Consider the following 15,188-nt stretch of genomic DNA (forward strand, 5'->3'; position numbering starts at 1 on the left):
ATTAAACTGGATAATGCCATTGATCTGTTTACAGTGGTGGCTCTCAACCTTTCCAGACTACTGTACCCCTTTAAGGAGTCTGATTTGTTTTGTATACCCCCAAGTTACCTGAGGGGGATATTGAGGGATGGGGGAGGGTAAAGCAGGGGCTCCACTGAAGGTGGTCCCCAGCCAGGACCACTGACCTTAGTGTGTCAAGGGGGCACAGCCATCACCCCTGCCCATGGACCCCCAGGAAACCCTTCCCCCCAGTGCTGACACACACTGAGCTTCATATGCAGCAGATGCTGTAGCAATCCGGGCTCACAGCCCAGAGGGGGAGTGATGAGGCAGCAGAGAATACTGAGCCGCCCAGCCTGCCTCATGGCAGCAGAAAGCCACAGTTCCTTACACTCTCCCTCATGCAGAATGCGCTGTGCTGGCACGTTCAGCTCTGTGAATATGGCCCCTGCCACAGAAGACTGCAGCACACGCTGGGTGTGCAGGAGCCAACCTGCTCTTACCTCCTGTCCCAGTGGTGCCCTATGCAGATGTGTATGCTGTGTATGCCTAAGGACAGCCCTGCACCTCAGGAACCTCCTGCTGACACAACTGGCAGCTAGGTATGTAAAGCTTCAAGTTGTCATAAACAGATAGCTAAGGGTTAACGTCTCTTTCACCTGGAAAGAAGTATCTGAAGCACCTGACCAGAGGACCAATCAGGAAACAGGATTTTTTCAACTCTGGGTGGAGGGAAGTTTGTGTGTGAGTCCTTTGTTCTTGGTCTTCTGCCTGTATGCTCTCTCAGCTATGAGAGGATTTCTATTTCCTGCTTTCTAATCTTCTGTTTCCAAGTTATGAGTACAGAGTTCATAAAAACAATAAGGGTTATTGTTTTTTTTCTTTTGTATTTACATGTCTATAGTTGCTGGAGTGCTTTGAATTGTATTCTTTTTTAATAAGGCTATTTATTCAATATTCTTTTAAGCAAATGACCCTGAATTTGTCACCTTAATACAGAGAAACCATTTTTATGTATTTTTCTTTCTTTTTATATAAAGCTTTCTTTTTAAGACCTGTTGGAGTTTTTCTTTAGGGGGGAACTCCAGGGAATTGAGTCTGTACTCACCAGGGAATTGGTGGGAGGAAGAAGTCAGGGGGAAATCTGTGTGTGTTAGATTTACTAGCCTGACTTTGCATTCCCTCTGGGTGAAGAGGGAAGTGCTTGTGTTTCCAGGACTGGAAATAGAGAGGGTGGACTCCCTCTGTTTAGATTCACGGAGTTTGCTTCTGTGTATCTCTCCAGGAACACCTGGAGGGGGGAAGGGAAAAGGTTTATTTCCCTTTGTTGTGAGACTCAAGGGATTTGGGTTTTGGGGTCCCCAGGGAAGGTTTTTTGGGGGACCAGAGTGCCCCAAAACTCTAATTTTTGGGTGGTGGCAGCTTTACCGGGTCCAAGCTGGTAACTAAGCTTGGAGGTTTTCATGCTAACCCCCATATTTTGGACGCTAAGGTCCAAATCTGGGACTAGGTTATGATACAAGTCCATTAGTGAGAGGACTGGTTGCTTCTGCTAGAAGCTCAAGGTGGGGCTGCATAAAAGGCGCTGACGGAAACATCCTATTGGCTGCAAGCTCTCTGTGTTTCTTTTTGAACCCAGGTGAATATATTTTAGGCTGGGATTAAACTGTGCAGGTTTCCCCCAAGTTTAGGTAGTTGCCATGCTGGCCTGCCACAGGATCACAATATCTGGTGAACAAATGTGGTGGAACCCACACAAAGAATAATCAATGCTGCCCAAAGGGCTTTCCTCTTCCAGGGGTATGTCTACATCACAAATCAAGGTGTAATTGTTGTGCAGGTATGGCTACACATGCTAACTTTAATCTAGTGAGTGTGGGCAATGATAGCAGTGAAGGTGTGGTGTCATGGACCCTGGGGCTGAGTAGATGCCGAGGCTAGCTCACACTGATGCCTGTGTTGCCATGTCTTCACTGCCACTGTTACCTGTGCTAGCCAGATTAAAGCTAGCACAGGTATGCCTACTGGTGCTACGATTACACCTAAATTTGTAGCGTAGGACCTTTCCATTCCAAAATGCTCTACACAAGTGAAATCCAGCCTACTCTCAGGGGGAAGGGGGCAACTGCTTCTAGCTGTAACTTTATAGTGCATGTTATATCTTTCTATAGACCTAGTGCGTTTCCAGTCTAAACGATTATCTTTAGGTTAAAAGAACACACAGAGCAATAACAAAGTTTCCTGCATGAGGGAGAACATTCTTCCTCCTCTGGAACAGCTGGCCTGACTGTAAAAGGGCAGTTAAACACCAGGGACTTGTAGACTTTTAAAAGCACTGCACACCCAGAAAACAGAACCATCAATTACACAACAGCATTGAGGGAAATTTTATCTCAAGATAGTGTGGGCAATTCCCTGTGCGTACAAAAGTACCGACTGCTTTTCTTTTTCTGTTTCTTTTTAATTAGCTGAAGAAAACAAGGCCCTTCTCTCAACCTCCTGCCACTTCTCTTTGGCTGGCTGAATGTAAGGTACTAACTTTTAAAAAATTTCTCATTTGACCAACTCCAACATTTCAGGGACTGTTTTTGGAAGGAAGGGGCCGGCCCATGCCGCGCTGTGGCTGTTCTGCAGCCCTCAGTCAGAGGGCTCCGGAGTGGGCTGAGGGCATGACAGAGAGGCCAGCCCTTGGAGAGGCAGCTGTGCGGGTGCCCCGCTGTCCTTCCTGGAGGTAGGGCGGGATGACCTGGGTGTTGACCTGCTCGCTCTGCCCCGGGCAAACACGCCTTATGTAAATAAGGGAAGTCGATGCGTTAACACCCGTGTCACTAAAAAGAACCGCGCAGGCAAAACCCGCTGCCGCTTGCAAAGGCCCCCCCGGGGTAGCAGGCGGGCTCCGGCTCCGCTGGGGGAGGAGTCCGCTCCCTTTGCCTGGGGGCCGCGGAGGCAGAGGCAACCCCGCCCCTTCTGACAGAAACCCGCCCCCTGCTGCCCAGCCTCGCCCGCCGCTGCCACAGCCGCCTGCTGCAGGTGCTGGCGCCCGCCCGCCCGCCCGGAGCCGGCAGCAGGTAGGTGACTGGCTGCAGCGCCGCGGGCTGTGCCCGGGGAGGGGCGCCGGGCTGGTGGCGCGCGGGCGGCCTCTCCGGGGCTTAGAAGCAGCAGCCTCCCGCCGCCCTCCCCTTCCTGCTGCTATTGTCTCGCGCCGCTTCCCCTCCGCCAGCCCCTGCTGGGATCTCGGTGTGTCCCCCGCCTCTGTCCTGCTTCCTGTGCAGCCCCAGCGCGCCCCGCTGCCGCAGCGCCTGGCCCGGCCCCAGCCATCTTCCCTCCCCGAGCCTCGTCCCCCTTTGCGCGCCGCGGGTGTGGGGCTGCCTGTGGCTGGGGCGGAGGAGGGCGGCCTGCGAAGGAGGTGGGTGTCTAGGGTGGGAACAGGGACATCTCCTTTCCCCCCTGCTTCTGGCAGACCAGCTGCCACAGCAGACATTGCAGCGCGACAGGCTGCTAGGATTTCAACCAGGGGCTTTCTCCTCCCCTCATCTAGCCCCTGGGTTTTACATTTAAAAATGGGGGTTGTGTCAAATTGTTACTGACCAGGACATTGGCAAATGCATGGAGAATGTAGCTTGTTCTGTTCCCACATGGTTACAGTGATAGGTCTTGGGGGATCAGTTTGTAACAGCCCACCCTCATCCCTTGCATCCCCATCTCTTTAAAAGGTTAAATGGGAAATATTGCCAACACTAGAGTGCCTATCGACTTATCAAAGAGTCTTCCTTGCCCACCGGCTGGTTAAGCCCAGGGATCTTCATTAAACTGGGAGGGGAAACCATGGGGATGCTGATTTTTATCACAGTAACATCTGAAGATTCTTAGTTTCGTTGTGCTGTGCAAACACACACAGTCTAAAAGCTTACAATGAAAACAAGGACAAGATGCAAGAGGGGGAGGTGTCGGTGATTTGGCACACAAGTCTGCGTATGTTAGTAGCAGAACATACAGTTTGGAGGCTTCAGGTGTGCAATTTTAGTTACATTAGTGGAGAAGAGAGAGAGAGAGATGAGTCATTAAAGCCCCAATCCTGCAAGTTGTTCCATGTGAGACTTGTGCAAAATCTTACTGAGGTTTTGTGTGGGTGCTGAAACCTACCTGCAGGGAACAGATTCCAGGATCAGGGTCTAGGAAACTACCTGCTTATGCCATTATCTTACCATATTTCATCCTGCATTAATTTGCTGTGATGTGCTTAGGTGTTGCAACTGATATATGGTCCTCTATCAAGGAGGCTGAGAGCAAGAGGTGAGCCTACATACAGCCCCATATATGCTGCAATATTTGTACACATCAAGGTGAGTTGACATTGCATTTCTTGGCACTCTCAGCCTCTACATTAAGACAGATGCTGATTTGATTAATCCTGTTCTATTGTGCTGTTGGAGCTACCTGACAAACAAGATATATGGCATTCGGTGTAAAAAGAGGACTCAAAAGAGTTTTCCCAAAGGATCTAGATGTTTATCTCCATATAATGAATTGTCCTTCTCTATAAAAAGGTGAAAGTGCAATCTCCAGGCCCCCACACTCGCTTCCCTGTGGCAGCCTCTCTGCTAGGCTTTATTTGAAAGGGATGGGAGCTCGGAAGTAGCTGTGCTTGGAGGTAATGTATCCACTGGACTACCTCGTCCTTTCCCCCCAAGATCTCGGTGTGAATAAGTGTCTAGATATATTGATGATTTTATCACTTCCTTCCAGATTTGAAGTGGAATGTCCTTTTCCCACAGGGATGTGGGGTTTGAATGCATGACACTCACCCTCTCCCCTTGCAAACAATCATTTGTCTTCCTCTACTCCCATACCTTTGAGGGGATGGCTTTCAGAGAATTCCATGAGGTGAACCACATCAAGCAATCCTCTTATCCCTTGAACCCACTCCTTTTTCAGGGCAGGGTGGGATCTGGCCTTGAAACTGCAGAAAAGAGCCAGACTAATTGATAGATTTACCTCAGTAGAGGTTGCTGATATGGATGACCTTATTCAAAGATATGACAACCTTTAGCTCTTGCTCATAGCCCAGAGTTTACATCTCATCATGCATTTAAAATCCTCAAGTTATCAATGTTAAGCTTTTCCATGCTTATGGTTCCTTCTGTTTGGTTTTGATTTTGATTAACAAAAGGTTCTATTGCAAGAGATTTAAAAGCATTATCTGACTAGCATTTGTGTCATCATGTTGTTACAACAATATAGGTATACAGGAAATTTTTAATAACTACTTGTTTTCGGAGAAAATGTTGTAAGAACCGTAAAAATGCATATTTATGAGAATGCCTATAACAATTTATTTAAAGGGACGGTAGCAACTTATTTTTATACTGGTGTAATAGATTAGATAATAAGGCCTTATATTTTGTGAACAAATATTAGTTATGTTCTTGTTAACCTTTAGATTATTAGAAGTGAAAATTTTTTGAAAGCTTGTTGTTTGTATTCTGTGTTTATTTTTAGTGTTGCTCAGTTGGGACAGTGAAAATCAATTAAGTCAGTTTCACTTTTAGGTCCTTTAGTGCTGCAATGTTTTTGTTTCTGACACTGCATGGGAATGTGTACTTGTATAAACACAACTGTTTTCAGTTGACTTGTTTTCCCTCCTTGGAAGAAACATATATTATGACATAATCCCTTTTGGCGTTAGGCTTCATAAGCAGCTTGACTTTTGTAGCATTTAAAGTTTGGCCCAAATGTAAGTGAACAGTGATTCGTTAAGGCCCAGATCCTGTAATCAGATTTGAAACAGGAGCCTCCGCTAGGGATCAGAGCTACTAATGGAACTAAAGCTGCCAACTCCAAGCAGAAGAGAAAAAGAGGAAAAGAAACTGATGAAGTTAGGTAGTAAGTCCAGGGAAACAGGGGGAGAAGAAGATGAGGTGACAGGAAAACATAGCTAGCAGGTGAGAAGGGAGGATGGGTTTATGGCTAAGGCTTGGATTGGGACTCAGTGTGGGTTCAATTCCTTGCTCTGCCACAGCCTTCCTGAGTGAGACTTGGGCAAATCACTTAATCTCTGTGCCTCAGTTCTATAAAATGGGGGTGATAATATTGCTTCTGTTTAGACTGGAAAAAAATTTTTTTGAGGGGGGCTGCATGACAGTGAGACTGTCTCTTACTCCATATGTACAGTGCTTAGCACCTTGGATGCTACAAATCCTAATTAGAAGAGGACAACCTAGTAGCAGGGAAGAATGTACAGGGGGAAAGTAGAAGGGGGAGAATAAGTGGAAGATGGAGAGAGAAGAACATAATGAAACAAAAAGCAAAAGATTGCAATATAATTATCCCCTCCCTCTTATTTATAGTATTAAACGCAGATAGAAGGCACTGAGGCCCCTACTATCACCTTCCCATGGCTGTGGCTGCCACAGGGCTGATACAACTGCGGATGTGAGGGGGGTTGTCCCTGATGAGACTCCCTCTCTATTAAGGAGCAGATCATCCCGTAAATGGTTGGAGTGTCCTTGCAGACCCATTCCACTGACAGGCTGATCTAGCTTGTCAGCTGTGCTGTCTTCAGGCATGGAGTTGCTTGGGAAGCAGGAATGCTTGTAAATGAGGGTCGGCTCCTGGGCACCACTGCTTCCTATTCTGGGGACAACATTACACTAGTGATAAGGCTGTAACACCTCCTCGGTGCAACTACGATTGGAGAACTAGAGACAGACCTGCTCCTTGGCCTGGCCTGTAGCAGGAGAGGTGCTGTGAAAGGAACAGAAGCATGGGAGACTCCTGCCCTTGTCACAACAATGGTGGAGAGGGAGTGGTGCTCCTATCTCAGATTTCCTGAGCTGATGATAGATCATTCTTGGAGGGAGGGGAATGTCTCCTCCTGGAAGGGAGCTGTCTACTGGGTCTTACTGTGGCTACGTGGCCTTTTTAATGGGCTAGTTCTGTGAGGTGCTGAGTCCTTTTCAAGTCCTCTCTATGTTTATGGGAACTGAGAGGACTTGCTTAAATCTACCTTAATGGAGACACATTTAGAGCCATGGGACTAAGTGTCATTTTACAGGGGGTTAAAAGCTGTGAATTTGACACTGGCTCTTTAGCAACTTCTACTATACACCTCTACCCCGATATAACGCAGTCCTCCGGAGCCAAAAATCTTACTGTGCTATAGCTGAAACCACATTATATCGAACTTACTTTGGCCCCCCTGCTCCTTGTGCCCTGACTATCCCTTCCAGAGACCCCCATCCCTAATCACCCCCAGTACCACTCCTTACCAAACCCTCCTGCTCCCTGTCCTCTGACTGCCACGCCCCCTATCCACACCCCTCCGCCCTCCTGACAGGCACTTAGCAGCGGGAAGCGGAGCAGCCCAGCCTCAGCCTGCTCCACTCCGCCAGCTCCCAGCCACGGTGCTCGATGAGTGCAGGGAGGTTGGGGAAAGGACGCCCCCCGTACTCACCTGTGGCGGGAAGCGGAGCGATGCGGCCTCAGCCTGCTCCACTCTGCCACCTCCTAGCTGCAGCGCTCCACTTCCTGCTGCTGGTGTGTGCAGGGAGGTTGGGGAAAGGACGCTTCTCGTACTCACTTGTGTCGGGAAGCGGAGCGACGTGGCCCCAGCCTTCTTCACTTTCCTTGCCCTGGTCCCAGCTGTGTCGCTGGGAGGGGAGGGTTGGGGAAAGGTCCCACATTCACTGGCAGTGGCGGAAGCGGAGCAGCCTGGCCCCAGCCCATTCCACTCCGCCATCTCCCAGCTGCGGTGCTGCACTTCCCGCTGGTGAATGCAGGGAGGTTGGAGAAAGGATACTCCCTGTACTCACTGGTGGCGGGAAGTGGATCATCGCAGCCCCAGCCTGCTCTGCTTTCCTTGCCCCAGCCATGTCGCCATCTCCCAGCTGCGGCGCTGCGCTTCCCACCGCAGGTGGGTACAGGGGTGTCCTTTCCCCATCCTCCCTGCACTCGCTGGTGGCGAGAAGCGGAGTGCCGTGGCTGGGAGCTGATGTGCTGATCCGCTGGAGTGTTGCTTTACCGTGTTGTATGCAAACCTGTGTTATATCAGGTCACTTTATATCAGGGTAGAGGTGTATACTATAAAAAAAGTGTGAAAGAAGACACAAAGATGAAGTGCAGTGAGTATTGGTTTTATCTTACAAGGCTTTTAGGGACTTTTTCTGTGGCTTCTTCTGTATGTTGGGAGAATGGAAGACTCTACCGAAAAAATCCAGATCACTACCATACTAGTTATTTTCTCTGCATCACATGGGTTAATTCTGATCGGTGTATCTGTGCAAGTCTCCGAAGGTGGGGCCTGATTCTCCTCATGTGTTAAACCTGAGTAATTCTAGTGATTTATGGAGAGGAACTCCTGATTTAGCATGAGTGAGGGAAGGACAGGCCCATTGGTTTTTGTAACACAAATGGTGGGTGTGTTTAGAAAAGGAAACAGTATTACTGAGTCAGTGAGGAAAGAATGACCGAGATCCTGGGGGATTCCAGATCTGGAGGCTCGCTGTGGGCCAATCGGTAGTGGAAACCATAATCTCTAATATGTTTTAAGGGAACAAATGCTCTAAGCTCTCTGGAAGTAGCTGAATGAGAAGGGTTACAGCAGACCTCTGTTAATGAAAGCAGAGAGAGAGGGTGTTCCATTCTCACAGCTGTTCTTGACGCTTCACCATTGATCTCTCAAGCGTGCTCTCATACAAGGCTGCTGAGGCTGCATATAGTTGTCACACCGTCCATCTGAAGATTGGAAAGCACTATACAGACATTAATAAATTTAGGGTTACAGTACCTCTGTGAGGCTGATAAATACATCCAATCTCCATTAATAAGGCTAATACTATTGTGATGAACACCACAGAAATGCTTATAAGTAATGATTATTTAATGACAAAGAGGAGTTAAGTGACTGGTGTACGGTCACCCAGAAAGCCTGAGCGGAGCTAGGAACATTGGTCTTTTGACTCCTTTTCTCTCATCTTAACTCTCAGAAGTGTGTAAATGGTTAATTCTCATGGTATTTGCACTCCCTCATGTAAACGTGCCATTCAGAATATATATGGCATATTGATATACAGAGTGTGAGGAAGTGTAGGGCTTCATTTTTGGGTTGCATATGTCCAGTGAGCTCTGCAGATGCACTCTTGCATGTAATCCTGGGGTAAGTAAATTATGCCATCCTGATTTGCTAGTGGTTATGCAGTAGATGGTTAGGGTACAGATGGGAGCTTCTTTGGGTCAAGAGGGGTGGGCCTTGCAACCGTATTCCCATTCCCCCGTATTCATTCCCTAATCTGCAGCAGTTGGATTATGGTAATTCTTGAACTGGTCTCATCACTGCTGTTCTAGGAATTTGGAGAGTAGCACAGGGGTGAAGAAGATGTCAGTTAGCTGCACGTGGAAGGAAGCGCCAAGAAAATTGTTCCTCTAAAAAAGCACTGCTGCTCATGCCACTGTGCCCCTGAATTTGCACTAGCCTGCAAAATGACATTTCCCCACTCCTGACTATGTGGTCTGCACACAGAGCCAGTTGAGTGTTACATACTGGATCAACTGCTTTCAAAATACCACATTTTCTCTCCCCACACCACCTTTCCAGGGCAAATTGAAAAATTTCTATCAAAACTGCTGAAAAGAAAAATCCTGAACTGAAAAGAGCCAAATATTGTAGCTGGATTTTTTTTTTAAAGGGTTGGTTACATTTATGACTAATAACACACACTGTAAAGTAAGATAAGGACAATGACCTTTCATCTTCTTTGCCTGACAAAAAATGTCTGACGCTGAGGAGGAAGTCGGTGCAGAGAATGGCTGTCCCAATGGCACACAGCGCCTGACCCAAAGCCCATTGAACTCAATGAAAGTCTTTGTTTATCTCAAAGGGCTTTAGGTGGGAGCCTTAGACATGCTTTCAGTGATTTCAGAACTTCCCTATAACAGCACAGGCAACATGCAGCTTTGCCCCTCAGTAGATAGTAAAAGCCAGAGAGGATGCGATACCTTGTCAGCTCTTGACAGAACTCCCTCTGTTTTCACCCCTGAGGTCCAGGGACAGGATGTTATTAATGGCAGGCCTCAAGTGGTGCCATTCCCCACAGCTGCAGGTCCCAGGGTGAGCTTATGCCTTGTCACCTTCAGGGTGTGATGAAAGACTCTTCTCACTCTGTGCTTGTTCGCTCGGTAATGGAGGCTGTCCTCGAAGGCAAGCACCAGGGCTGATGACCTTAGGAAAGCGGCACTAAGCTAGGAAGAGCTGGAAGATGCAGTCCTTTCTTTGGAGGGAAATGAGCTCTGAATTTTGCATCTGGCACCTAGCTAATACAGTGATAGGTGAATTAGAAATGCACCGAGCTATGAAATTCTGATCTGAATCCTGACTTTGAATGCCCCTGAAGTCTGGGATGGTCACACCTGGGATTTTTATTTGAGCCCAGTTGTACCTAATAATCTAACAGCTGCTTTGGCATTTACTTAACTTCATCCTATTTGCCCGAGCCCCTTCTTGACCAGAAGTTCCAGCTGATGGAGATGGAGGAGGAAGAGGAGGAGGGTTATTAAACTGGGAAAGATTAAAAAGAGAAGCCGAATTTCCTGTATGGTCCTGTGGAGAGGGCACTAGATTAGGAGTCACAAGACCTTGAGTTCTGTTCCTCCTTTTCTCACTGCTGTGCTGTGTGACCTTGGGTAATTCACATCTCTTATCTGTGCCTGTCTCCCCTCTCACCCTTTGTCTGTCTTCGTTAGTCTGGAGTGGCCAAGGGAGAATAGGGAAAAATATCTCCAGAGGACAGGAAGCACACAAATGTAAATTGCCATGTAAATTATACAAATGTTTTATAATGACTGAGGTAGTGATTGACTGACTACGTTGGAGGTGCTGACAGAAACCCGCTAGAAGATGGCAGCATGTGGGCATCTCATCAAAAGAAGAGATGGAAATAAGCAGTCTGAATGTAATACATTTTAAACACTTTCCCTCTCTCCTTCCTGAATATCAATCAAAGTATCTTTCTGGGTGTCATGACGATGTGAGTGAAGGAAAATTTTCCCTCCCACATTCACTGTTTCATCTTTCAGGTGCAAACTAACCCTGTGTGTGTGACACAGTCAGTCAGTCAGAGGTGCTGGTGGACAGCTCCAGAGAGCACAGTCTTCTGTCTAGCCCAGGGGTTGGCAACCTTTCAGAAGTGGTGTGCCGAGTCTTCATTTATTCACTCTAATTTAAGGTTTCGCGTGCCAGTAATACATTTTAACGTTTCTAGAAGGTCTCTTTCTCTAAGTCTATAATATGTAACTAAACTATTGTTCTATGTAAAGTAAATAAGGTTTTTAAAATGTTTAAGAAGCTTCATTTAAAATTAAATTAAAATGCAGAGTCCCCTGGACTAATGGCCAGGACCCGGGTAGTGTGAGTGCCACTGAAAATCAGCTCACATGCCGCCTTTAGCACTAGTGCCATAGGTTGCCTACCCCTGGTCTAGCCACAGAATGGGAGCAATGCAGACAGAAGCAGTACAGGCTTCCACAAACTGCCCTGCAGTTGTGCCTCAATCCTGAGTCAGAGGGAGTGTCTTTATGGTGAGGATAGGGGGCTGTCTCCATCCATAGTCAACCTTTAACTTTTCTGATGGGATGCCAGTTACGGTCGCTCCTGGGGGAATTCTATGCCACTGTGCATGTGCAGAATTTATTCCACACCCGCCCCTTTGCCCTCCAAGATTTCTTTGCTTCCCTGCAGAAAAATTACTTTCTGATGGGGAAGCAAAGGGAAGCCAGCAGAGCAGTCATGTGATCCTCCCCAGCAGTTTTGGGTGCCCAAGGCAGCCAGCAAAGAGGTAAATCAATGTGGAGCATGGGGTGGGACGGGGGAAGACCCAGCTGGTATCGCCTACCCTGTGCCAAGCTCAGCTGCTAGTCCCGGATGGGCATGGGAGGACAGGTCTTCCTCTTCCCCTGCACAGCATCCGGGGCTGTGTCAGACACACACACAGATTTCTCTCCCGGCTGTTGGAAGCTCTGAAAACTCCCCCCCCCCCACGTGCTTCCTGCATCATTGCTTTTCAGCTGCAGGGGGAGGGAATCACTGTACAGAGATCTTCTCCCACATCCACCCAACCCTTGTGCATGCAGACCCTCATGCTGAGCCTCACCACCCCCATCCCCACCCAGAGCTCCCCAGACAAACCGTACTCCCCTGGCACCTGGACCACCCCAGTGAGCCACCTGCACCCGGATCCCCACCGTACAGAGCCCCAACCAGCTGCACCTGGATCCCTACCCCGTTGAGCCCCACTCCCCCAGCATCTGGAACCCCCATTGAGCCCCAACCACCTTCATCTGGACCCCCCCCCGCAGAATCCCATTACTGTTGCACTCAGAACCTGCACAACAAGCCCTTGTGCATCAAGAACCCCACGCACACACACCCAGATCTTCTGCTGAGTTGCCTGCACCCAGATTGCCCAACACAGAACCCTCTCAGCTCACCTTTGGATCCCCCTCCCACTAAGCTCCTCCACACTGGATCCTGCCTGCCTGAGCCTGCCTGTCCACACGTGGTGCACCTGGCATGGAGGGGCAGGGTCCTGGGGTGTTTCTGGGGCAGGCCTGGTCCTTGTGCTGTGTCAGGGTCGGGTGCAGCGTCACCGCTGAATCCATGTCCTGGGGTGGCGGAGGGGAGAAGCTGCAGAGTGATCTCCCACCTCTGTGCGGCCAGTGGGCTGTGCTCCCCAGTGCCATGCTGGAGCCTCCACATTTATTTGACAAATAAAATTTGCAGAATTTTTAAAAATATTGTGCACAGAAATTTTAATTTTTTGGTGTAGAATCCCCTCAGGAGTGTGTTGTGGTGTGGATACCTGTTTGCTGGAACTAGACTCAGACCACTGAGATTTCACAGACCAGCCATCTGAGGGCAACAACCTTTGGGCACTTCTGATGTAGCAACCTGGCGATAAAGGCTCTGCTATTTGTTGTTATTTATTAATTATACAGGCTCCAAGATGTGCCTTGAAGAGTTTGTAGTCTAAGGGTCTGATCCTGCAAAAATGTGATACTAGGTGTAGTACTTAGTAGTGTGAACAATTCTACTGAAGACAAGGGGGCTACTTCTGGCAATAAGTGGTACATTTAGTACTAAGTGTTTGTAGGATCAAGCTGTAAGACAAGGCAGGAATAACCTAATATTTTAAGTGCATACAGAATTGGAGTCAAGGAGTCAGACAGCTTAAGGCCAAGCAGAACTACCAGATCATGTAGTCTGACCTCCAGGATAACACGGGCCCCAAGCCCACCCAGCACTGCACACTCAACCCAACAACTGAAAAAAAGCCCAAACTGTGTAGCCCTCAAAGTACATATGTTAATTTCTCATGTGGCTACATGTTCATATTGTATCTGCGCTACCCCTTTTGTCAGCTCCTGAGCCTCCTGTTATCGTTTGGCCTGATTTTCAGAGGTGATGACTGACCTCCATTTCTATTGTTATAAGAGGGAACTGCAGGTGCTCAGCTCCTCTGAAATTCAGGCCACTCCTAGAACCTCTTTCACCTGTTTTACCAGTTCAGATATATATTTACCCATTACCAGTCCCCTGAGCCATTCATTCCCCCAAAACCAGGTGTTTAGTATTAAAGTTGAGCACTAGAAATTCAGCAGCCGGCAGCAAATCATAACCTTCTCTAGCAGCCTCTGGTCCCTCTGCAAACGGTAACTGGGTGTTGTGCTGCCACTAATATTGGACCCAAGGGCCAGATTTTCAAAAGCTCAGCACCCAGTTGTTCCCAGTGAGATGCCTGTGGCCAGGCTGTGTGGTTTTGTGTTTTTAAAATAAATCCAGCCCTTGATGTACCGAGCTCTTTGAAAACCTGGCTTTAGCTGACTGTTCTGTATTTATAAGTAGTGCTGGTTTTCGTCACTACACGTCTAATGGATGTTCTTAGAGGAATCCTCACATTGTTTACTCTTGATCTTTTCACAAACTGAATAATTATTTTATTTCTCAAAATCTGGCTTCCCAGTGGGATTCTCCCTTTCGATCTGATCTCTTTAGTTACAATTTCAAATGTCATTTTCTGGTAACAATCAGTCGAGGCTGAACTCTATATGGCATAGGGAATGTTAAATTGAGCACTGTTTACTGAGCGCCTCTTCCAGTGAAGTCAAGGGAGGTCTTTCTGCTGACTTTAGTGGATACTGGATCAGACCTTTATTTGTCCCCAAAAAGGAAAAGATCTGCAGCAGGAGGCCATTTAAGAGGATACCATGTTCACCTTTTCAAATGTTCCTTCCAACTGCAGTGATGCAGAACTTCCGCAGGGAACATCATCTTTCTTTGCTTCCCTGTGGTGTCTAGTGGGTAGAACAGGGGCTGAAGAACTTCAGCTCCTGAGATGCTGCCTGACTTTGGGGAAATCACACAAACTTCTCTTTCCTTAGTTTCCTCATCTGTAGAATGTCTGATATCAAAATAGCTTGTAAAGTTCCTATGTGTGAAAAGAACCGTAGAAATGCCAGGGGCTAAAAAAAGGCAATAATAATCAACAGTATTTTTATTATTAATTTATTGTATCAGTGAGACCTCGATCTTTTGCAGTATTGTTTCAGAGAGGAAAACACATGAGAAAACGCTGGCGTCCCCTGTCATACAAGAGTTATATTCTCATGGCTTAGTTACAAGGAATGCTTGGAACCAACAGAGTAAAGAAATGTAAGCAGTAGTTACAGGAGACTTGGCAATGATGGGTGTGTGGGTAGGACATGGCACATGGCCACCTGCTCGCTTAACGCGAGGAAGGGAGTGAGGAAATCTGTTACCATGGTCTCGTAGCATTGAGCCAGCCTTTGGTACACACTGATGCATCAAACACTGGCATGGACAGAGTTTTGTTGTGGGTGAGCCAGCAGCACAGTGGGACTGACTCTTGTCAGTACGAGTGAGGGTGTCTAGATACTGGAGTGACAGCTTCCACTAATGCTCCTGGATGTCGCCTTTTTCTTGTGGGCTGCAGGGGGAAAAAATGAGAGAACTGTGTCCCAGACAGATCTGCAGCTTGCTGCAGCAGAGGCTGCGAGCTAGAACTGCACTATAGAATTCTTCATGTGGTGTTTGTGGAAATGCAGCAATAAAAATTACAGATGGAAAAGACCTATGTCTAGTCCATCCTCCCGTACATTTCCCTACTATACACTTACTA

The 15,188-nt window shown here is 47.7% G+C and overlaps 1 protein-coding gene across 7 annotated transcripts in view; it reads left to right on the plus strand.

Moving 5' to 3' along the window:
- Nucleotides 1–378: 378 nt before the first annotated feature.
- The window catches only part of TMEM150C (transmembrane protein 150C), a 42,204-nt gene continuing 27,394 nt past the window's right edge, over nucleotides 379–15,188 (plus strand). For 2 of the 7 annotated variants that reach the window (XM_030565044.1, XM_030565046.1), the window contains exons 1-2: nucleotides 2,970–3,068; nucleotides 4,245–4,343. The gene's annotated coding sequence lies outside the window, so the exon portion shown is untranslated. Of the gene's footprint in view, nucleotides 603–2,468; nucleotides 2,532–2,719; nucleotides 2,732–2,969; nucleotides 3,069–3,347; nucleotides 3,407–4,244; nucleotides 4,344–15,188 lie in introns of those variants that run through there. The other 5 variants (XM_030565049.1, XM_030565047.1, XM_030565051.1 and 2 more) reach the window with 5 other exon arrangements.

The sequence above is a fragment of the Gopherus evgoodei genome, chromosome 5 (assembly GCF_007399415.2).
Source record: "Gopherus evgoodei ecotype Sinaloan lineage chromosome 5, rGopEvg1_v1.p, whole genome shotgun sequence".
Lineage (NCBI taxonomy): Eukaryota > Metazoa > Chordata > Testudines > Testudinidae > Gopherus > Gopherus evgoodei.